The sequence below is a fragment of the Cnephaeus nilssonii genome, assembly GCF_951640355.1.
Source record: "Cnephaeus nilssonii genome assembly, chromosome: 17".
NCBI classification, from domain to species: Eukaryota; Metazoa; Chordata; class Mammalia; order Chiroptera; family Vespertilionidae; genus Cnephaeus; species Cnephaeus nilssonii.
The window spans coordinates 47,988,362-48,013,482 of record NC_137088.1 but is presented as its reverse complement, the minus strand read 5'-3'; the positions used below and the strand labels follow the sequence as shown (position 1 = coordinate 48,013,482).

Genomic DNA, 25,121 nt, shown 5'->3' with positions numbered 1-25,121 from the left:
AAGCCACACTTCAAAGTTCAGCATATATTGCCATAGCATAATTTTCGAGAAGGGATTATTTCATCATTTTTCTAAAATTAATAATTCTGACATGTGCCTTCCTCATGCCTTTTCAGTGACCATAACTCACCTTAATACCACTTTTTGACATTAGACACCTCTCCAGAGAGGAAGAGAATAATTTAAAATTTACGTGCATAAAGGTTATTAAACTAATACTTAAAATTCTGGTCGTGCACATTTTACTTTACTCATAATTAAATGCCACGCTTAGAAATGTGTGATCCCCACACATGCACATGCTCAAACCTGTGTCCACTTAAAGGACAAAGTGATGCTGAAGAATTCTTATTTTACTCGTAGGCTTTCTTCCAGGAGTAGTGCTCATGGCTCTCGGCAACAACCATAGCATTGAGCCAAAGCTGAAGACAGAATTGAAAAAACATAAAACACATAAAGCTTTCCTCATTTCTTGGAACCTTTTATAACTTGCGTTAGTCCTCTAATAACTAAGCATCTATGAGAAACAGGTTAAAATGCTAATAATAATCTATCTGTGGAACTTCAATAATGGAGCTATGTAGCTATGTTATTTGTTATTATTGATAAACTAGTGACCAGGTGCACGGATTCATGCACATTGAAAAGAAATTAATTAGAAGGTGGTTGGTAGGGTGGGACTGGCCTAGACGGACCGGACACGCCCTGGAGCCAACCTCCCAAGTTCCCTCCCTGGCTGGCCGCACCTTTGGTGGTGCCATGGCTTGAAGGGTGTCTGCGGTCACCTCAGCTCGGCAGTAAACCAGATTTGGGGCTGACAGTGCCCCAGCAACAACATAACCCATGGCCAAAGGTGGAATCTCGCGGCCCTGCGAGGAATTGGGCTCCTTCCTCTCTGATTCCCAGGTACTTCACCCAAGAACCACTACTGCCAAGTAACCGCAGCTCAGCAGCTCCTGTGTTGAATGCCTGCCCCCTGGTGGCCATTGAGCGTCATATCTACTGGCCAGCCACTTAGGCTTTTATATATATAGATAGATTTTCATGTCTCTTGTTGTAGGCATAACGTAAATGGAGGTGGGACATGAAAACATCATCAGTAGACTGGAATAAATTTTACCATAGACATGAGAAGCATGCTTAATGCCACTGTTATTTCAATTAGAATTTTCTCTTAAACCTGAGGGTTAACCACTCTTATTGACAGACTTGGTTGCTGTTGTGTAGTTTTGTTGTAGCTGTATTAGTAAGGATTTTTGGTTGCAGATCTGAAACCTTTTCTTACTAACCTGGTTTAAGCAATAAAGGCCATTTATTGACTCATGTATCTGGAAATTTATAGGTAGTCTTGGCTTCAAATCTTAGGCGGGCCTTCTTTATGTTGGATCCCCACATTTTGCCTCCATTCTTTCAGTTTAGCAATCCCAGAAGAGTATATCTTTCCAGTAGTCTTGATAAAATCCATGTACCACGTCTCATTAGAATAAGTTGGATCACATGCTCATTGCAGAACTGAAGACTGTGGCCAATAGGACAGAACAGGGATTTGCCAGGCCTGAGTCACATTCTTATATCTGTTCTAAGGTAGGAGAAGGAACAGGTCCTAGAAAGGAAAAAACAGGCTGCTATTCAAAGGCAAGATATTGCATAAATGTTGAGAAAGAAAACACAGAAGATACTAAAAGGGAGGTCTTATTTTAACTATTTAAAAAATTTCAATGACTTTAATTTAAAAAAAAAAAAAAACAACGTGAAATTATCTCCATCTTTCCATTACATTTGTTATTCATTAAAAAGGTATATATTGAATCAGGCATAGATATTCCCTTTGACTTCTTGGAGCAGAAGAATTGTATCCATGATTTTGTACAAGTATCTGCAATGCTTTATTAAATGATTTTCATCACTCAGGGTAATAAACAGGTGATTTGACTTAGCAGAGTACAGGTGCCATTTTTAATACTTAGTGCTCTCTGGAGGGCTTCCAAATAATAATAGCATCTTTAAAAGCTTTGGATTCCCCAAGGAGCAATAAAATTGTGCTGAGTATTGTCTGTAATAAATAACACACTTCCCTTCTCTTCCATATTCTTACATGAGAAAGGTCCAGATTTCCTAACATTATCTAAGGGTTAATTGTCTAATGAAGGTCAATACTTTTTTTGCTTTTCATTAGGACATATTTCTTTGTGTTTATAGTTGAGTAATGAGAATATGATAGGTTTTAAAAATATTAAAAATCACAGAAAATACACAACTTAAAATTTTGTTTTATAAAATGAAAATAGCTTAATTTTTTCCTGACCAGAATTCAAGGCTTGGGGAACTAAGATCCCAGAGGAAAAAGAAACACAGAAGAGTGAGTTTAAAATGCTGCATGGAATTTCCCCAAGACCTGGTTCATACTTCCAGGGTGAGAAAACAAAAAAATAAAGTTGAAAACATCTGATAAGAAGCCTGGCCAGTTAGGCTCAGTGGTTGAGCATCAACCCATAAATAAAGAGATCACTGGTTTGATTCCCAGGGCACATGTCCAGGTTGTGGGCTTGATTTCCAGCAGGGGAAGTGCAGGGGGCAGCCGATCGATGATGTTTCTCTCTCATTGATGTTTATATCTTTCTATCCCTCTCTCTTCCTCTTTCTCTAAAAAAAAAAAAAAAAAAAAAAAAAAAAAAAAAAAAAAAAAAAAATTACACTATACCCAAGAATAAAATCAAAATGGATAAAAGACTTAAATGTAAGTCATGAAACCATAAAAATCCTAGAAGAAATCATAGGCAGCAAAATCTCTGCCATCTCTCATAGCAATATGTTTGCCAATACATCTCCTAGGGCAAGGGAAACAAAAGAGAAAAAAAATTGGATTATGTCAAAATAAAAAACTTCTGCACAACAAAAGAAACCATTAACAGTATAAAAAGGGATCCCACTTCATGGGAGAACAGATTTGCCAATGATACATCTGATAAGAGGTTAATATACAAAATATATAAGGAAGTCATACAACTTAATAAAAGGAAGATAAAAAATCCAATTAAAAAATGCGAAAAGAACCTAAATAGACACTTCTTCAAAGAGGACATAGAGATGGGCAATAGACATAGGAAAAATCCTCAGTGTCACTAATTATCAGAGATGCAAATGAAATGAAAATTAGATATCATCTCATACCTGTCAGAATGGCTACTATCAACAAATCAACAAATGACAAATGCTGGCAAGGATGTAGTGGACAGGGAACTCTAGTACATTGCTGGTGGGAATGTAGACTAGTGCAGCCACTATTGAAAACAGAATGGAGTTTCCTCAAAACATTAAACATGGAGCTGCCATTTGACCTAGTTATCCCACTTGCAGGAATATATCCTAAAAAACCCGAAACACCAATCAGAAAGAATGTATGCACTCCTATGTTCATAGCTGTGCAATTTACAATAGTTAAGATCTGGAAACATCCCAAGTGCCCATCAGTAGTTGAGGGGATAAAAAAGCTTTGGTATATTTATACCATGGAATACTATGTAGCAGTAAAAAAGAAGGATCTCTTACCCTTTGAGAGAGCATGGAGGGACCTGGAGATTATCATGGTAAGTGAAAGAAGTCAGTCAGAGAAAGACAAGTATCTCATGATCTTACTCATATGTGGAATCTAAAGAACAAAGTAAATTGATGAAAAAAATAGACCCAGAGACATAGAATCATGGAACAGATTGTAGAATCTCAGAGAGAAGGTGGGGGGAAGTGAGGTGGAGAGATTAGCCAAAGAACTTATATGCATATATGCATAACCCATGGCCATAGACAATAGTGGAGTGAAGGCCTGGGGTGGGGAGCAGGTACGGGCTAGAAAGGGTCAATGGGGAAAAAAAAGGGACATCTATAGTACTTTCAACAATAAGGATTAAAAAATAAAAACAACAAGAAGAAATAACTCTTGTGTCATAGCTTTGACTATGTTCTTGCTGTTCACTCTCAGTCTTGCTTTACAATAAAACAAAGAGAGGATTAGTGACTTGGAAGATAAGCCAGTAGGAAATACATAAAGTACATAATGGGGGAAAAAGGATGAAAAAATAAAGAAAATTTTATAAGAGACATATTGGATGGTGTAAAGGTCTGGGCCTGCTTATTTGAGGCTCAGGAGGAGGTCAGGGAGAAAATGAGGACACAAGCAATATTTGAAGAGATGCTGGTCAAGAATTTTCCAAAAGAATCTTTATGAGCAAATAAAATAAAATAAAATATGTGGGCATATTATTGTAAAAACTGACGACAAAAAAATCTTAAAAGCCTCCAAAAAAAAAAAAAAGACACATTTTAAAGGAATAGAAATTATACTTATGGTTTATTTTAAACAGAAATGTTGGAAGCTAGAAAACAATGGAATGGTATATTTAAAGTGCCAAAGAAAATAACTGTCAATCTAGAATTCTATACCCTCTGAACATATCCTTCAAAGGATATTATTAGAAAAATTAAAACTAAAAGAATATCAGCATATTTTTGTTGAAACTATTAAAGGGAAACTCTTCAGCCAGAAGAGAAATTGTCCAGATAGAATCCAGGAAATGTAGGAAGTAATGAAAACCACCAAAAAGATTAAGTATATAAGTAAAGATAAATGAATATAGACTTGTAAAAACAATAAAAATAATGTCTAGTAGAGTGTCACTCCCTGTAACCAAAGATGGGATCATTTAAGCATCCACCAGAATAGGAACTACAGTGGATTTAAACATATCAAACATTTTAAAGTTAGAAGTTCATAACAACATTTGGTTACCGTGGGAGGAAGTTGATGAACTAATTTATTATTTTGAAAAATAATATAAAATTTAAAGAATTGAACATGTCTCTTGCATTTTTTATACTACTGAGTAAGATGGGGATTTTCTCTTGATAATAGTATTCCAGGCAGTAAATGAAAAAAAAGAATTAGAATATCCTTATTTTTAATTCTTTAAATATATATAGTTTTTATTGATTTCAGAGAGAGGAAAGGAGTGGGAGAGAGATATAGAAATATCAATGATGAGAGAGATTCATCGGCTGGCTGCCTCCTGCACTCCCCCTACTGGGGGTTGATTCTGCAACCCAGGCATGTGCCCCTACCAGGAATCAAAATGTGACCTTCTGGTTCATGGGTTGATGCTCAAACACTAACCCACACCAGCTGGGCCCTTATTTTTAATTCCAGTTAATTAATAGATCCAGGCATTGAACATGAATGGCTATGAATATTACAAAAATACAACCAGACATAGTGTGCTTCCTGAGGGAGGAATACTCACCTTTAGCCATGATACAGTTTTGCCAAAAACAAAGCAACAAAAAATGAACCTGAATCTCATTAAGCCTCTAGACCTAATTACTAACAACTAGAATTTATATATAGGGAGCATTTTTTTTAAATATAGCACTATTGGAAAAATTAGACAGTGGAAAACCTCTGTTTGAGCAAGCCAGTTCCTCCAATGAATAAGTAGCAAGGGGAAAAGATTTAGGTCATTTTATAGGTTAAATGAACCTTATCAGCCATTCATGATTTGCAGAACTTGTTTGGATCTTGACTCAAAATTACCTGTAAAAATAGTTATGACATTTGATATATTTAGAAATTTGAACATTTACTGAATATTTTTTTGTATTCTGGTATCGATAATTTTTTACAATTTTGAAATATGTTATACATTTTAAAAACACTCATTTTTTAGAGTTACACACAGTGTGTTACAATAAATAGTTGCAAGATATATGATATGATGTTTAGGGTTTGCTTTAAAATGATATGGTTGAGGGAAATATGGATGAGGACAGAAATAGAACAAGATTGGCCATGAATTAATGATCATTAATGGGGGTTTCATTACAGTATTAAGTATTTTTGTATATGTTGGAATTCTTCATAACAAAAACCTTGAAAAAAATACATGTAGAATTACAGTAAAAAGCAACAATAATACATGAGTTGGAAATGGGGTTTGGGGTAAATGAAGTTAAAATGATGTACAGGCCTTATTCAGGGATTTGTCAAAATATCAATTATGGTAGATTCTAATAAGTTGAAGAAACATTTTAGTTTCTAGGGTAACCACTTAAAGAATGTATAACTAACAAGCTGATAGAGAGGGATAGTAGAATAATAAAAACATTTAATTGAAGACAAAATGATAATTAAGGAAAAAGATATATGGGACAAATAAGGAATATATTAGGATGGTGATGTAACATGTATATAATAGTAATTACTTAATGTGAAAGGACTAATATTTCAATTTAAAAACAAAGATTATTTGACTACATTATAAAGATGGGACAATTATATGACAATTACACGAGGCACATTCTAAATATAAAGCTATATATATGTATATATATATATATGTATATAAAAGTCTGTAAAAAAGAAACACCATGCAAACAGTTACTAATAGGTACAGTGCATCTATATGTGTACATACAAAGAGCATGTATGTACACATATATAATAATATGAAGTGAGCTACTAATAGTACTAAAAGGAGAAATAAACAAATCTTTCAATTTAGTTGGGATTTTACCATACTTCTTTCAATAATAAATAGAACATGGAGGAAAATAAGAGTAAACATATAGCTATTCAAATACTTCAGTTTATAAATTTGACCTAATTATACTATAACCACCAACTGAAAAATACACATTTTTAAGTGTATATGCACTATAATCACCAACCGAAAAATGTACATTTTTAAGTGCCCAAAGAAGATTTTGCAAGTAGTCTGTATGCCTAGACATAAGCATTTCTTAACAAATTTCAAGAATTGAAACCAGAGTTCATTTTCTGATCACATTAGAATTAAGCCGAAAATAAGAAATAAAATGATAATGAGAAAAATGACAATATTTGGACATTTAGCTATACTCTTTCCCTCATGTGTCAAAGCAAATAATCATAATGGAAAATAGAAATATTTTAACGTGATGAAAATGCAATGTATCAAACCTTGTGGATTGCAGCTCAAGCAGTCCTTATAGGGAAATTTATAGCCTTAAATTCTTATATTAGGAAAGAAGAAAGTCTAAAAATTAGTGACCTAAACATTTGTTTCATGGTTCTAAAAAAGAGCGAAAGTTGATTATTTGAAAAGGGTAATAAAATTGATAAAACGCTGGTAAGAATAATTAAGAAAAAAGATAAGGCACAAAAATGTTAATATCACAATTGCAAAAAGGATAACACTAAACTATAGATATTAAAAAAGATATGACTAAGATTTTATGCCAATACATGTGAAAATGTAAGTGATATGGTTTAATTCCTTAAAAAATAGACTAAAATTGGTGTGATACATTTAAGCAAATCTTAATTATTTTATATGTATTAAAGAAATTAGCTTCATAATTATAGACTTCCCACAAAGAAGCTACCATTTAAATTCACTAACATTTTTTCAAACATTGAACAAAGAAATAATACTAATCATATATAAATTTACATTATTAGAACAACATAGACTTGACCCCAAAGCCAAGAGTATTATTTAAAAAAAGGAAATTCACAGTCCATTTTTTCTCATGAAGATAGATGAAAAAAACCCTAGCCAAAACATTAGTAAATCAAATTCAGTGATATATGAAAAGGATAATATATCACTACCAAGTTGGATTTAATTTAGGAATTCAAGTTGATTAGTTGAAAATCAATACAATTGACCATATTAATAGAGTGAAAATGAAAAGCTGCATCATTTCAATAGATGAGGGGGAAAATTGTTGATAAAATTTTACACTTATTCATGATAAAAACTCTTCTTAGTGAAATGGTAATAGAGCAGAAATTTCTTAATAAGATAAAAGAGATCCACAAAAAAGCTACAGCAAACCTCATGCTTAATGTTGAAATACTGACAGCTTTCTTGCTGAGAGTGCGACTAAGATACAGATGTCTGTTATTTCCATTTTCATTCATCATTATATTGAAAACTCTTGCAGATTCAGGAAGGTAATAAAAAATAGAATATCTTCATAATCTTGGGATAGACAAGAATCTGTATTTTTAATAAGTCGTAAAGATGATTTTTATGCACAGTCAATTTGGGAAACTTTATGACTAGGTTCTATAAGATGTGATTTACTTCTTATCTTGTGAGGACACAATCTAAAAATAGGGAAGGTGTAGGAGAATCTCATTTCTGCACTCTAATGGGATGGACTGCTATTGTCAACACCTTGGATCAATCAAATTGTTGTGGATTTTGCCACTTTCCTTTAAAAATTGTTTCAGTTTACAAATATGGTTTTCACCAGACATTTTATTAATATTTTTTATCAATCAGAAACAAATACCACCCCCTATGCACTTTATAACAACTTACTTCTATTTACCTCTAATTGGATTTAAAATGATACTGGAGTTTAATACATTTAATTCTTTCGTGTGGATGGAGTTTAAATGCATCAGAACCATTTTTTGACATCAGTGGTTAGTGTGTAAATATGTACCATGGACCTAGAAAAATAATTGTATATAATGAAAATTTAATGTAATGCATTTAGTTTCTATGATAAATATTGCCCTCACTACCCTAGAATTACCTAAGAGTGGTATTATTTTAATTGTCTTGTTTTTCATATCTGCTCTGTTTTCTTCTATTTTTGTTACAAACTAATACCTGCTTCTAAAATTCAAGGAATGCATAGTAATAGACAAAATCCCCTGTACTTGTAACTCAACCCATTTCTCAGAATTAACCATTGTAAACATTTTTATCCTATTTTAAAAATTTATGTATTTATATATACTTTCCTATATTGCTTTCAGAATCATCAACTTGCTGTCTAAATCTTTCAAAATCGAAGTGTATATATTGAGACCAAGTTTGTCCTTCCTGTCAAATTTGACAAGTCAATATGCTAATCTCTTAAGTATTTGTAATGCCCCCCCCCGCCCCTTTTTTAAACCATGTTCTATTTGTTTAAGGGATTAAATAGGACTTTAGAGAAGGAATGACAACTTCCAGTATGGTAAACCAGTACCTTCTGTTCCTTTTGTTCTCAGAGCAACATTCATACATATTCCAAACAATATATTTGTTCTCATTTTGAGTGAATTATTGGCAAGAACCAAAAGTAATCATACCTGTGCTGATGGAAAATGAATAAAGAGGACCCTGGCCAGTGTGGGGTTGGAGCATTCTCCCATGCACTGAAAGGTTGCTGATTTGATTCCTGGTCAGAGTACTCACATGGATTGTAGATTGGGTCCTCGGTTGAGGCATATACAGAAGGCAACTGATCAATGTTTCTCTCTCTCTCTCTCTCTCTCTCTCTCTCTCTCTCTCTCTCTTTCTCTCTCAAATCAGTAACACATATCCTTGGGTTAGGATAAAAGGAGAACAAAAGAAAATGGATGAAGAAGTGAACAACACAATTTACAACGTATTAAATTAAGAATAATAGTTTTTAAGAATAATTGTTTTTAAACATACTTTTATGTTTTTGGTGGCACCATATATTTAATATAAACATACTTTTAAGTCATAGACATTTGACAGTTACCTTTGTGGAATATGATAAAAAATCATGACCGTTTTTGAGAAAGAAGTATTATTTTAATTGAGATAAATCTCCCAGAGCACAGTAGAGAAAAAGCACCAGCTGAATTGAGAAGTACAATTTATAGACCAGATCAAATACTGCAGGTAGGACTTCATGTGTAAAATGTACCACAACCTCTTACCCAATTTATTTCCAATTCCTAAGTATTTCTCAAGTTTCTTGTATGCTACCATATCTACTATTCCCACTGTAGTCTAAATTATCATCATTACTGCGATAGCCTCTTGTCTGATCCCCTGGCATCTGCTCTTGTCTACCTCCAATCCATTTTCAAATGTAGCTTGAGGAAGATTTTCAGAATGCTAGTTTGGTCAGTCCACTGCCCTGGTGAAACCATTCCCACCATTCAAATACTTAACAGGGCCCCTGTCCTCCTCTCTTGATTCTTTTCAGTCTTCTTCCCTTAGCTCTCTGAACTCCAACTGCACTGCCCGTTCTCTTTCCCAGCATCACTCTCCTCCCTCCTGCGATCCCGCCTTTGGGCATTCTTGTTCCCTGAGCCTGTGGAATTTTGTTTCCTTTATCTCCACTACGTTGATTCCCTCTTCTCAGATATCAACGCCGATGTTTTCTCTTCTACAGACTAGGTTAGGCCTCTTGTTATAATCTCTCTGTTTGGTTCCTGCCACTGCTCTGTGTTACTGCTTCACCACTGTCTCCCCAATAAGATCAGCACTCTGTGAGTTTAGAAGCCATATGTGTTTATGCTCAGGTACCAGCTCAGCTTGGCAGATGCTTCATACCTGTGTGTTGAATGCATATGAGAATGTATGTGAATTTTTAAATGGAATAGGAAATGAATTGTTGCAGCTGAAGATGTTATTAACTTCGAAGGGAAACCAAAGATAGAAGTTCTGATATAAAATAAAGGCTGATTTTTCAGATGAGGTAACCAGTGCTCAGAGGGTTTAAGAAACTTGTACATGGGATCAGAGCTACTGAGTGAGAGAACTTGAATTTCAGCCTAGATTTGTCTGATACCACTGCTATTCCCAAGAGCGGTCACAAGCCTTTATGTAGGCAGTAAGCGTGGCAATGCTGCAAACTCTATTCCCCTCCTGGAAACTCATAAGGACCAGTATGAATATTTAAGACTGACCTTTTTTTTTTGGAGTAAGGAAATTGATTTAATTTAATATAACCCAATATCCCTGTCATGAATGGAATTTGCCTTGGCAAATGCTGCTATGTGATTCTTCATTCATTCTTTGTCCTTCAGTTTGCTTTATCTGTCCTATGACGCTAATTGGAATTCCATTGCTAAATAATTCTTTCCAAAAAGGGCATTTGCCAAATACTCCATCTAGTTAGAATGAAAGGACAAACTCCCCCCTGTTCAAGATAAAACATTAAGTCTTTTAGAGTTAATTTGTTCTAACTTACGGTCAAGTGGCTGGAGACTTGGACCTCACTTCACTTCTTTCTGTTTCAGATATGCTTATTGCTTCGAAATTATGCTTTGTTTCCCGCACATTATTTAGATGGTGAACCACTGCCAGAACTGGGATAGCAGTAAAAATCAGAACATTAAATCTATTTTTCATGAGAAAAGGAAGACATTTTGTCAAACTCAATCCAATTGTTAACAACAAAACATACTAGTACCACCTTCGATAATTACTGAAAAACAAGGCTTAAGTATAAATACATCTGTTTCATTTTTAGCTTAATTTATTTAAAATGTAATTCCTGCCTTGGCTTGTGTAACTCAGTGGTTAGAGCATTAGTCTGCTCACCAAAGGGTCTGGGATTCGATTTCCAGTCAAGGGCCCTTATCTGGGTTGCAGGTTCGATCCCGTACCTTGCCTAGGGTGTGTGTGGGAGACAACCAATTGATGTGTCTCTCTCACATCGATGTTTCTCTCTCTACCTCTCTCCTCCTCCCTCCCTCCCTTCCACTGGCTAAAAATCAATAAAAAAATATTCCCATGTGAGGAATAACAACAACAACAACAAAATTAATTCCTGCTAAACAGTTCTTGGTACTAGAGAAATTCGCCAAGACTCATTTCTTTAGAATGGAATGTAAGTCTTGCAGGACATGCATACCGTGTGTTTCTCCACATTTCTTATGAGTTTAAAATATGGATTTTATATCCTTAGGTAGATAATTTTACCATGCCCTATTTTTCTATACAAGTTCTATTTATATCTGTATTAGTATAGGTATATTGGGAAAACCCATGCATATCTACAAGCTGACCAAAGGTACCTTAAGGATTTTTTAGCTTAAATATGAGTACATATTCCCAGAGTTTCACAACTATGTGATTTTGAGTTTGTAAAAATACAGCATGTATATGTACTTCTTGCTAAGTATGTGTTTTTTATTGAAAAATTTAAAGATCATACAAAAAATAGGGAGGAATCAGGTCTAAATTAACTTCTTTTTCTTGAATTAACTGCTAAAAATATAGAAATAAAAATTTCAAAGTGTCTTACTTCATGTATTTATCCAACAGATGGGCCCTGGGGCACACAGGAGGACTAGACTTTATTTCTGCTTTGACACAAATAGAGACCTGGGCACATGCAGTACAGGGTTAGGTGCCACAGCGAGGGGCAAGGGCAGGGTGCTATGGGGACACCTCAGGGGGCACTTGTCTCACCCAAGATCTGGGCTCAAGCCAGGCTTCCTAGACACCGAGGCTGAGATTTCTGTACTGAACAATTCTGATACAGTAAAAAAAAATGGAGACAGGAGGGTCCATGTCTGCCTGAGCTAATTGAAAAAGGATTCTGTAATTGCTTTGTAGTGAGTAGTCTTTTTATGGCAGCATTTTGGCCACGAATAGAAAAGAAGATGCTGCTGCTGTCTTTTTCTGGCTCTAGTTGGCTTTGTCTGATTTCTTTGTACTTTACTGCTTTTTTTCTGTGAACCCATACAAAGTCACATGGCAATTATCTCTATCCAGGGTAGTACAGGCACACCTTGTTTTATTGCATTTTGCTTTATGGTGCTTCACAGATGTTGCGGGATTTTCTTTTTTACAAATTGAAAGCAAGACCCTCCACCAGCAAAAGGTTAAGGCTTGCTTTATTTCGATACTTGCTTTATTGCATTACTTGCTTTATTGGGGTGCTGTGCACCTGAACCTACAATATCTCCGAGGTATGCCTGTGTCCGATCTTGAGAAAGATATTTTTAGAAGTTTATCTGACATGTTTTATGAGTGAGAGGATGTAGGTAAGAACAGTGTGTAACCCCGGCTTTGTTGGAGTGACTGCCCGACCTATAACCCCTTCTGCAAAAACTGTCTTTCCACCCAAAGGACTGGCACCTACAGTCCTGTCTGCACAGTGTGACTCCGAATCTGGGATATCCACAGTGCATTCTTTGTAGGGCACTGACATCAGAGGCCGTGGCCTAATTCGGCCTGCAGATGTGTATTTAAAATCAGGGATTTGGGTGAAAATCTGGATTTCTGATATTATACAGCAAAGTTGAGACATAGCATGAACTGTTTGTTGCAGACCCTTTCCTTCAGGTGTTGCACACCTGGTCAGCTGCACATCTTTAATGACCTGCCTGGCCTCTAGGTGTTTGAATTGTTACCTCCTAATGTATGGTTGTGATTTATCCAAGTGTGAACTGGTCTTGGGTTAATCAGATTTTTCCTCTGGTCATTTTGAAGTGGTGCTTGGGACACTACTTGGTTCTCACTTAAACTGCATACAGATATTTGGTCATGTCAATGCCAAAGCAGAGAGAGCACTTCTAGAAGTAGAGGGCAAATGTTCCAGAATGAAGTAGCAACACAAGCTTCTGTAGCCCCAGAGAGAGTGTGAGTGTGTGGATACTGGATCTGAGTGACATCCCACTTTCTGGCTTTGGTCTTGGGAGGTCTGGCTATCCTTCCTGTCCTGTGTGCTGTGGGATGCCTCTAATTCCTCACCCAGGAGCCCATCGTACTTGAGTTCCTCAAGTGAATTTTTCTTGTTTGAAACTAAATGAATCCTAATTAAGAGTCTTTCACATGGTTTTCATGAATTTTTTGTTTGATTGGGGAAGTGGAACTTTAGGTTTCTAGTAATTTGTCATGAGTACTCTAGTTGGGTTAAAAAAAATTTTTGTGATCATTGAATAGGATATTCGAGTTGACCATTGGAAACCTCAGGACTACTCTGTTGAATTAGCAGAACAACATCTTGGCATCATTGAGTAGCGTTTTAAACATTAGAAACTTCTGGGTTCAAGACTTCCTAAAAAGTTGTATCTATTATTTTTAAAAAATATATTTTTTAAAAATTGATTTTAGAGAGAGAGGAAGGGAGAGGGAGAGAAACATAACTGTGAGATAGAAACATCAATTGATTGGCTTCCTCCCATATGCCCCCCAACCAGGGATTGAGCCCACAACCTGGGTATGTGCTCTGGTCAGGAAATGAAGTGGAGACCTTTCTGTGCATGGGATGATGCTCAACCAACTGAGTCACACTGGTCAGGGCTATATCTGTTCTTACATTGACATATTGAGATTCTACTGTGTTTCTGAATAAGCTATAAAGTTGCCTGGCTTCTTAATCTTGATATTTAAAAATAGCATAATATAATATTTTATATTTATAAAAATATATTTGGAGCATAATAAACTAAACACCGAACCCACAGTCCAATTTAGGAACTGTAACATTGCCATCTATCATGCGTTCCTTCCCTGCCTTTTCCTCCTAGCATAACCATTATACTGGATGAATTTTTCACTCATAATTCCTTTGCTTTTATTTTCTCATATAAAATAATTTTGTCACATATGTCCCTAAATAAGATATATTTTAGTTTTTAAGCATTATACAAAATGGCTTTATGTCAGTGTTTCCCAACTGCACATCATGGCACACATTGAACTTGAAAATATTATATGGTGCCTTGGGATATGTGCTATCTAGTATGTCTCACCTGAGACTCTGGCAACTCCAGCTACTATTCACACGCAGAACTAAGAGGTCAGTATGTTAGGGCGTTTGTGACCTAGTTCCTGAGGTACACGACTCGGAAAGCATTGCTGTATGTAGTCTCATTAATTTTTGTTTCTAAGATTTATCCCTGTAGATGCATGTGGCTATAGGTATTCCTTTTCACTGCTGGACAGTATCTCTATGTGAGCACACACGCATTTCCATCTTCTTCTTTTTAGATCCCCTCTTTGCTTTTCATTTACACTCAGGATTACATCAGCCTACCATGACTTATGGGAAACTGCTGAATTTGATTTAATGTTGTCCTAGGATTCAAAGAGGTGCTGTTAAAATTTGGTTTTAAACCTCTGTTTAGTATTAGATTTGATCTCAGAGTAGGCAACAAGAGATAGAATTAATTTCATCATTGTATAAGATACAACCTTCTTTATTTAATTATATTATCAGGACAGAGTAGCAATATGTGCCAGTGAATCACCTTCAGATCAGTGGAAATCTACTTTAGACAAGCAAACGAAGGAGTACTGAATTAGGAAGATTTTATAATGGCGTCAATGTTTTTGATATCTAATATGCATTGGGATCTGAAAGGAGTGATATAATTATTTAGTTCAGCAATGGCAAATAGATTTCACTTCCTGCTCCAGGTCCATTTTATTGGTACTGTTTGCCTGCAGTATTATTGGAAAAGTGTTTTGAGTCCATGTCAGGGCTATTTAGTGAAAAATTCAGTAATTGGTTATTACTGTTTGCCCTGGGTATGCACAATGGGAATATGGACATACATGCTACATATTTGCCTTCTATAAACTAGTGTCTCCACCTGCCTCTCCTTCTATCATTATTTTGAAGATATATTGATCATCTGAATGATATTTAATTTGTAACATACCCCTTTTGGAAAACCATATTTATAATTAAATTAAAAAGTCAGCTCTGGCTGGGTTTGCTCAGTGGTTTGAGCATTAGCCCATGGACCCAAGGGTCTCAGGTTCAATTCCCAGTCAAGGTCATTTATCTCAATTGCAGGTTCAATCCCAGGCCCCAGTTGGAGTTCGTGCAGGAGGCAACCAATCCATGTGTCTCTTTCACATTGATGTCTCTCTCTCTCTCTCCCTCTCTCCCCACTTCCACTCTCTAAAAATCAATGGAAAAATATCCTCGGTGAGGATTAAAAAAAAAAAATCAAAGAACATCACATAACTGTGCTCTGTTCTTTGGCCATTTATTATGGTCTCTAATTACCTTCACCACAGGATGCTTTTCTTGAAAGTATCCAAGATATGCCACTCCTTTGGTAAGGCATGTTTTACCATCATCATTGATCCTCAAACTGGAAAGTAGATAAAATACCCTTTAGTAGCCTCAGTTTCAGGGCTTTGAACTCAACTTCACATAGATACATCTTGTCCCCTGTAATGTAAAACAAACCTTTATTTTTTCTAGAGGCTATTCAACATTATTTTCAAGATAATATCTTTTTTTGTCCTTCATTTATGAATGTTTGGTCAGGAAATGGTTGTAAAAAGCTTCAAATCCCAATTGAATAATGCATTCGCAAAAGTAGCTGCCAAGTGTAAATACCACTGATATACATTCATGTAGAGGATAGTATATAAATAACCAGAAAAGCATAGCAAAGGTCAATCAATTATGTATAGGTCAGAATGCTTTCCATCTGGATTGAGTCATTTTAGCAAATGACATCATGTGTCCTTTGGAGTCTATTGTGAAATGTGGCTTGAGTCATTATAGATTGGCTTCTCAGTGGTATGGTCTACTCAGTGAATGTATTGGACTCCGTGGGGGCAGATTTGCATAATTAGGGTACAGTGATGAAGGCTTCTTATTCTGAAGAAAACCTTTGGGCCCCATCCACCAATTTCTAGTTTCTTATCCCTCTTAGTTGATTTTTTTTTTTTTTAAAGAACTTGAAGACAAAAAGAGTTGGAAATGAGCCAGATGCTCTGTGTATAACTGCAGTGGATATCTTTCCATGAAATTGCCAGCAGGGAATCAATAGTAATAAATCTGGCACCCTTCTCTTTTAACTTTATGACTACTCTGGTGGAATATGGCTGCTTGGACCTGTAAATTTGGTTTATAATTTCTACTTGATCTGATGAGGAGTGGTCACACCAGACTGTCAGACTCTAGAGTGCCTGGCAGGATGGGATGTTGTATAAGATGGGAAGGGATGTTGGCATTTTCCAACAGGAACTGAATTTAGCTTGTAGACCCAGTGATGAACAGAGCTGCCAACTTCAGTCATTTCTGATTAGTCAGGGCTTGAAGAGGTAAATGTTACTTGACAGAATTGAATGTGTGATTTTTCCCTCCCCTCAGGATATTTTGGAAATGTTAAAAAGTTGTTGAATTCTTTTTAAAGTAGGATGACTTAGAATGAAGAACGACTGAATCAAAAATTGCTGTTATGTTTATAGGCATTTATAATTTGAATGTAAGTTTGATTCTGAGTCCTGGGAGAGAAGGAGGCTTGGGCATTCTTAGCAATGATGAAAGGAATGGTCCTTGCCTTTAGGGAGTTTATAATCTGGTGGGAAGACAGATATGCAGACAGATTGCCACAGTATAAAATGATGGCTGTTATAAGAAGAGATATGTGTAATTCCACTCAGTATTGATTTTTGACACGTGTATTACATTATTCTTTACTTCTTTCTCAGATGGCTGAGAAATGCTATACTTACTATTATGAAGATATGTTGAGAGTGAATTCTCAGCTTTCAAGATGACTGCTCTGTATTTTGGCAATTCAGAGGCATATAGCTGCCCTGCTCTTAGGATGGTATTATTATTATTGTTGTTGTTATTATTATTATTCATTCTTATTCACACAACCCAAAATCCTTTACTTCTACATATACATCAAAACAAATGTTTAAAAGAGGAATAAATAGATCAAGTTACAATTGTTCTTTGTGGTATTTAACAGCTGATTTCAAGGTTTTGTCTTCTTTCCCCGATTATCCTGGTTGGCTGAGATTACAATCTGTGGGCAAGGACCCAGAGCTGATTCATTGTGGCATAGACAGCACAAAAAGGACCTGTTACACCAATCTGCCCCTCTTAATCAGGACAGAACAGACTTCTGCTTATACTTCCTTTCACAGAAGTACTCCTAGCGAGGGGGTTGTGAATGGGGCATGGGTTGGCCAATCAATGTTTGTCAGACCTTTGATCTTATTATCCTACCTAATAATAGACAAATATGCAAATTGACCGCACCTTCGCTATGCCCAAGCCACACCCACCAGCCAAACCACGCCCACCATCCAATCAGGACAAGTATGCAAATTACCCCAACAAAGATGGTGGCTAATTTGCATATCAAGACAGCGTAGAAAGAAGCCAAGAGCTGCAGAAGGGAGCAAAGCTTCGGAGAAGCAAGCAAGCGGGGGGGCGGAGAAGGGAGGAGCGGAGGCGGGGCGGGGGAGAAGGGAGGAGCGGAGGCGGGGCCGGGGGAGAAGGAAGGAGAGCAGGTGGGGCGGGATAGAGTGCAGCAGGAAACCCTATTGCAGGATTTTTCCTGCATGGGAACGCTAGTCCAGATATAACCATTATCAATATAAGTGATAATACCATACCTACTATTTTTGCAGTGTGTATTTTTCCTCTTAATAATACCATGATTTTTATTTCATGTTATTAAATATCCTACTACATAATTATTAATGCTTACATGGTATTCCACTTTTTGCTTGAAATTTAGGATTTCTAGGTTTTACTATCACTGATAGTGCACTGGCCAACATCCTTGTAGCTCTATCTTTTTTCAGAATTCTTTTGACCTTTTTTCTTTCATTTTTATTCTTCCTTTAAAAAATATCTGCAAATAGCAATGATTTAAATACATAACCAGATATTTAGGTCCTCTCTTTAAACTGAGTCTGAGGAGAGCAATTATTTGGTAACTGAGATGACTTAGATCATATCTACAAAATGCAAAATATCTTACTGATTGGGCAAAATGAGAGAAACAGTAATTTCAGAACAGGGCAGGGAGGAGGAAAGAGACCTGTTTTCTGATGGAATCAATTTAATCAGTTCAGTTAAAACGGCTTAATTGACCTTTACAGGTCTGGTTATGGGGATCTGGCCATTTGCAGGTATGCTAATTTTCAGAATCACTCCTGCTAGAAAATATATATATATTTTTTGTCTGGTGTTGTGTTTCTTTTTATATAAACATTGTCAAGTGAGAGTGTGAAGGCAGTTCATCTCACAGCTCATCTGTCAGAACGTATCACAGGCAAGTCGAGGTCGAAAGCCTGGCATGCACACCAGCTAACAGCAGAGGCTGCAGAGCTCTGGCTACCGGGGAAGTAAAAGGGAAAGCGCGGACACCTGCGCCACCTCTGCCATCATTGCTGTGGCCTCAGGGAGGGGACTGATGGCGCCTTCCCTGTGTGAGGACTAACAGTGGAGCAGCAAAGCTGCGCCTAGGGCAGAGAGTTCTGGTACTTGCTGACTACATTACCTTTTATAACAGGATTTTAAATGTCAGTGCTTTTTCTAGTATATATGAGGAATCCTAATTGAGAAGCTGGTCCATATGCTTAAACTATATCCAAGTGTGTGTGTGTGTGTGTGTGTGTGTGTGTGTGTGTGTGTTTAATGTTGCAAAATAAGGTTAATTTTTATGGTAAATTTTTTATGGCCTGCTCTCTGTTCTGTGCCAGAGAAATTGAGGGTAGTGGAAACTGATGGGTGGTGAAGATAAAAGAGCACTGTTGACCTTTCCATAAATCATTCATCATAATGCTTCATCTGTAAGTGGTTTTCCAGGTGTAGCTCCTATTTGCTAATCACTACATTTGACTCTCAATCTTCAGGGGCTGATTGTTTTGTTGTGGATTACCTTTTCCTTATTTTTAAAATTTTGGTTATTGTTATTAGTAAAGCTATTTCATTACCTATTAGTTCCTCCACCAGAGGGGGCTTGTGGACAGAGAGAGGCAGTGGGATTTAATAATTTAGTTATTTTTTGCTGCTCTTCCTTGTGACTTGTAAGGTTTCTCCCCAGTAGCTGAGATGGACTTTAAGCACTCCATTCATCTTCTCCTTTGAGTCTTATTGTTGACAATGAAATTAAGTTACAAGGTGACTCTCCTTGCCAGTGATTACAGAATAGAATAGTTAGCTGGTGTTAACAGGCTGGTACCAGGATACCTTTTGGCTTCCATGTTGATGGAAGACCCCTCAGGGGAAACCAAAGGGGAAGGAAAGAAGAGTCTCTTAGTTCAACTCTAGGTCAAATACTAGAAACTGTGGAGTTTATTATAGTGGAAGCTGTATCTGTATCCTGGACCCAAAGTGGATGCACAGCTGGGCATCTGACAGAATCAACCTCATCAGCATAGTGAACATCTGTGAGTTCATCATTTCTTGATCCTTCTGCCTGACTCTGGCCAATTCATAGCCATCAGAAGCATTGTTAATATAGAAGGCCCCGTTAGAGCTGAATCAGCCTGCAGATATGGAGGCCAGAATGGACACGTCCTGGCATCTGGTCTCTGTGAAGACATGGTGGGGGAGAAAAATCATTTTCTTTCTACCCTTCTAAGTTTTTCTGGCTGGTCTAATAATCAAACTGACATAAGACAGGTTAACAGGAGGAAATAACCAACTTTATTATGTATGTACAGATGGGGAATCCATAAAAATATTGGGCCCTTGTTGGTGTGGCTATGTTGGTTGGGCATTGTCCTGTGCATTGGGGGTTGCTGGTTAGATTCCTGGTCAGGGCATGTGCTTGGGTTGTGGGCTTGGTCCCCAGTTGGAGGAGAGGGGGCTTGGGGAGTCGGTTGGTCAGTGTTTTGCTCTCACATCAGTGTTTCTCTTTCTCTCTCCCTCTCCCTTCCTCTCTGGGCCAATATATATATATCCATCCATCCTATATAATAAAAGGCTAATATGCAGATTGTCCCCTTGACCTGGAGTTCAACCAGGAGTTTGACCAGGGGGCAGGGCCAGCTGGTCAACCGCCTGTGGCCCCTCCCCCTGGCTGGCCCCACCCCTGATCAGCCCTCCTCACCCCAATTGGGGGTGCCAGGCTCCGCGTTCAGGGTGGGTTGGCTGGACCCCAGCAGTGCACAAATTCATGCACCTGTCCTCTAATATATATATATATATAGAAAATAATATTGGGCCCAAAGACAAATTGGGCAGATGAGGCTTATAGACTAAGGTAAAAGGGGATGGGGTATGGACTTCAAAAGGATGGTAGGCAATTCACAGGTAGATGAGAGGGAGGAAACATTTGGTAAACAAATTCTTGCTAGGCCACCCATAAACAAGGGGATACAGAGGGAAGTCTAATAAACAGACTTTGGTGGGTCCTCCCTGTCTGCCACCCTTAATTCATATTATGCTGAGAGGATAGTTGCTTAAGCAGGTTTTTCTATCTAAATTCCTTTAGTAGGTGAGGGGGGAGGAATAAAAGGATCTTCTTGGGTCTTTTTTTTCTTTCTTTCTTTAAAGAATCAGCTTAAAATAATCAATATCCCAAAAAAGGCAAGTTTTGGCGTAGCAAACTCTGCTCCCCCTCAACACTTAGGGGAAAGATTCTGCCTTATGACTAAGAGAAATTGACTTTTGTCTACCAGGGAATTGGTCCAGTTATAGTGCTATGTTGATTAGCCCCACAGAGGTTGTTTCTTAATTATGTACTTTAGGGTCTATTAAGTTAAGGGCTGTATCACCTCTCCGGGGACAGAGAGTATTTTGGTATTTTGACTGCAATTAAATGTAAATTGGCGACACTAAGAGAAGGAAACTAACCAAAAGTGTTTTACTATTTCTTTATTCCTCATCAAATACAGTGTCAAGCAATATCCAGATATTAGCAGCACTCTGCCTGTCCCCTGCCTGAGCCTGGGATTCTTCCATTGGTGAGTGATTGGCATTGCTCATTTAATTGATGAGGGTAGATTGATAGAATTATTGCTGGTAAATTGCAGCCAAACCTCTCAGGGCATGATCATGAGGTAATTCTGGAAGTCTCTGTGTGGTGAGGTGGAAATGGGGATGCATGGCCCTTTTTTATTGTTTTGTTGAGGTAAAAATTATAGGTTTGTGACTCCTGCCAGTCAGAACACTTTTTCCTCATTTTGAATAATGAAAAACAAAGTTCTTTATATTCTTTTATAGAAACACACACAAATAAGAAACATGATTGCTAAACACCAGTTTCTTTTAACAGGAAATTTTCAGATGTTATAGTTTTCCTTCCTTTGTTAGAGATAGACAGCCAATTTATTTTTTTTGGGGGGGTGAGCACTTAGGTCCCAGAAAAGCAGGCAATAGTCATAGTCTGTTAATACTAGATGCTTCTTATGAGATGTAATAGTTCTGACATGGTGGTGATGTTTTAGACTTTTGAAGGAAGCTTTTTGCAAGTATCCATAACAATATGGATTTTTGCAACCCTGCCTATTGAAAATGCTGATGCAATTGAGTGTAACTTCTCTGCCTCCCTGCTCCAGACCCACAACTCACCTCGATGCTTGCCCCTTCTCCTCAAGACTCAGAGAGTAAGAAGAATTGTCTGTCTCTTCAAATTGGTTTCTGAATGCTCCCTTTCCTCTTCTGCCCCATCTATATGGTAACCACTGACCACATGTGCCCTTACATTGCCAGTCCCTCAGTTACTGGCCTCACTTCAGGGGCTTGATAGGCACATGTGACCGCTGGGTACCTTAGTGGACAGCATGGATGTGCAACATCCCATCACCATAGAGAGTTCTGTTGGATAGCACTGCTCTCTTATTCTTGGCTCTGTCACTGCTTCCCTATCACCTCGCAGGGGGTGGCTGTTTTTTCTCAGTGTCTGGAGTGAAGTCAGAGTCCTCTCTCCTCATTGTCACTTCTAGACAGCTTCTCTTCTCTTCATCCACAGAGCACTTTTGCAGCACATGCCAGCATCTCTCCTCCTGCTACGCCTGTATATTTATTGGCGATTTACCCCCCCCCCCCCCCCGGTTGATTTTTCATGCAGTCACTCTCCTGCCATCATTCTTGGTAAAAACATCCACATAGAATACTCCTATCTGGCCTCTCAGTTCTTTGACTTTCTCACCTGCAGTGTCTCTTTCTCTACCTCCTGGTCATACCCCAGGCCAGGGGCTCCCAGGCGGGGAAGTCCCACTCTCCTAGGGAGTATTTGCAAATGTAAGAGGTTCTGCTGGCCTTTAGAGGGCAGGAGCTGAGGGTGCTAAATGGCATTCAGTGCATGAGGCAGTGCTACTCAAGGAAGAATTATTTCATCCGAATGCTATAGTGCCCTTGTCAGGAGACACTGCTAACCTTCAGAACGTGTTTCAGAGCACTCCTCTCTGCTCCCTGACCACCGCCTCCTATCTTCCAACTTCCATGAATGCCAACTCACGGACACTGGCATTCCTACTCCAACTGGAGTTCTTTGACCCATTGTGGCCTCCACTCTATTGACCTACTGCTTTTTCATACTATTCATCATCCCTCTCATGCCCTCATTCTTTCCTCACCCAGCTTAGATGCTATGGTTAATCTGTTCTTTGCAAATCCTCCTTCATCCTCATGTGGCAAAACTCTGACCCTCACTTGGCTTTCTTGTCCATTTTGGGCCTGAGTGTGGTTGAATGGGGAGGAACACAGAACTATGCTGGACCACCTTACTTTAACTTTATGTCCACAAATTTAAATGGGTCCTCTGCTCTACATGGCAATCCTACATCATTTACCTAATATTTCTACTCTCAGACATCTATGTTATACCTTTTCCTGTACCTCAAACTTCTAACTTCCATCCTCAATTTACCCACTCATCTGATTCCCCAAATTCATGTTTCATTGGGTAAACAGAAACAGTCAGAGCAAACTACTTCGTCTCCTCCAGCAAATCCACACTCTGAACTGTGTCCGTGCTCACTGTCCCCGTCTCCCTTTCTGGCTGCTTCTCTGCATGAACTGTATTAAACCTGCAGTAGCTCCCCATCTTCCTCAGAATTAAAGCCCTATATTGGAGCCCTTCAGGATTTGGCTCATATCACTTTCCTGCTTTCTCCCCTGGTCTGGCCATACTGATTTTCTTGCTGTTTTTCATATGTGTCAAACAAATTCCCATCTCGACCTTTTTGTATTTGCTGTTGCATCTGGAAGTCTTTTCCCCTACACATTTCTGTGCCTTATCTCCTCATCACGCTCCGGTTTCTGCTCAAATGGCACCTCCTCAGAGAATCCTTCCGTGACCACTCTGCCTATAATAGGTGTCCCCTATGCTCTAGTTCCTTTCTCAGCTTTATTTTTCTTCACAGGACATATTACATCTGCCATCATATTGTAAATGTGCTTATTGTCTGAATATAACTTCTACAAGGATAAGAAATTTGCTGTCTTGTTTGCTTCTGTATCCTCAGTGCCTAGAAAAGTGTTTAGAACTCAGGGTATTTATTAAGCATTTAACACATTTTTGATAAATGAGTAATGAATAAATAAAGCCTCCTGACTCCTGTGACAAAGATTCTTAATTTGGCATGCCTTTACCACTCTGAGCCACATGATGACTCCGTCTTCTCAACACTTCTCACCACTTGAAAGATTGGGAAACCTTCTTTTGTACAATGTCCCATAGTATCTCTTGGCTTTCATTTGCTATAAACACATAATTTACATATTAATTCTGCCTTTGTTCTTTTCTCACTAGCCCATAACAATTAAAATAGACCATTACTCTGCCACACTATGAGTTTTATGATGTCATATCAAAGTCTCCATTAATTAAATATCTTAATAAATTAAAGCCTTGTTCGATGACAATATCTTTCAATTGCAAATCATCTTCACTGAAGAGTACAGTGGATGACGTGGGACAATTTTAGCATTAGGACATGCCAACCAAACAGCCAGATGTGCTTACTGACACATTGAAAGTTAAAAGCTGTTACTTTAGGTAATTGTTTGGTGCCAGTGACACTGAGAACAGAACAGAGTCCATGGGAGAAAAAAGACAGACACAGGCACTACTATTGGAAAGCACAGCTCCATTATCAGGTTGTCATTTAAATTACTTAGAATGTTAATTGGATAAAACCACAAATTAAAATAATTATCACAGAATGTTTGGAGCTATGAGACAATGTCTTTGGATTTCAGTTGGAGAGACACTGACCTGAAGGGTAAAGTTCAAATTTCTTAGCTTATGACGCTAGGCCCTCATTTATCTGGAGGGTGAGTTGGAGTGGAAGGTAGTGAAATGACATCGGGGAGAGAACAGACACTAATGCAGTGGTCTGGGTAAAAGATGACGAGAGGCTGGGGCCGCAAAGAAGGAGCGTAGGAAAAGAAGAGGCAGAATGAGAGCTGCATTAGGTAGAAATGAAAAATAATGGGGAGAAGGAAGCACATAAGCATCAGAGGTCCATGACAAATGGAATCTTTTATGTCCCTTTAAAGATGAAGAATAAAGTTGTCGATTGGCCACCTGATTTTATTTATTTATTTTTTTGGACGTGTGTGTGTGTGTGTGTGTGTGTGTGTGTTATTAACATAAGGATTTATTACCCTATATCTTTAAGAGAATATACAGTAGTTTGCTAATG

General features: G+C 37.7%; 1 protein-coding gene across 8 annotated transcripts in view; it reads left to right on the top strand.

The window, feature by feature from the left end:
* The window catches only part of FHIT (fragile histidine triad diadenosine triphosphatase), a 1,334,508-nt gene that overhangs the window by 235,045 nt on the left and 1,074,342 nt on the right, over nucleotides 1-25,121 (top strand). For 6 of the 8 annotated variants that reach the window (XM_079795471.1, XM_079795469.1, XM_079795468.1 and 3 more), the window contains exon 3: nucleotides 21,366-21,434. The exons of the other annotated variants lie outside the window; for them this stretch is intronic. The gene's annotated coding sequence lies outside the window, so the exon portion shown is untranslated. The remainder of the gene's footprint in view (nucleotides 1-21,365; nucleotides 21,435-25,121) is intronic. 8 annotated transcript variants of the gene reach the window in all.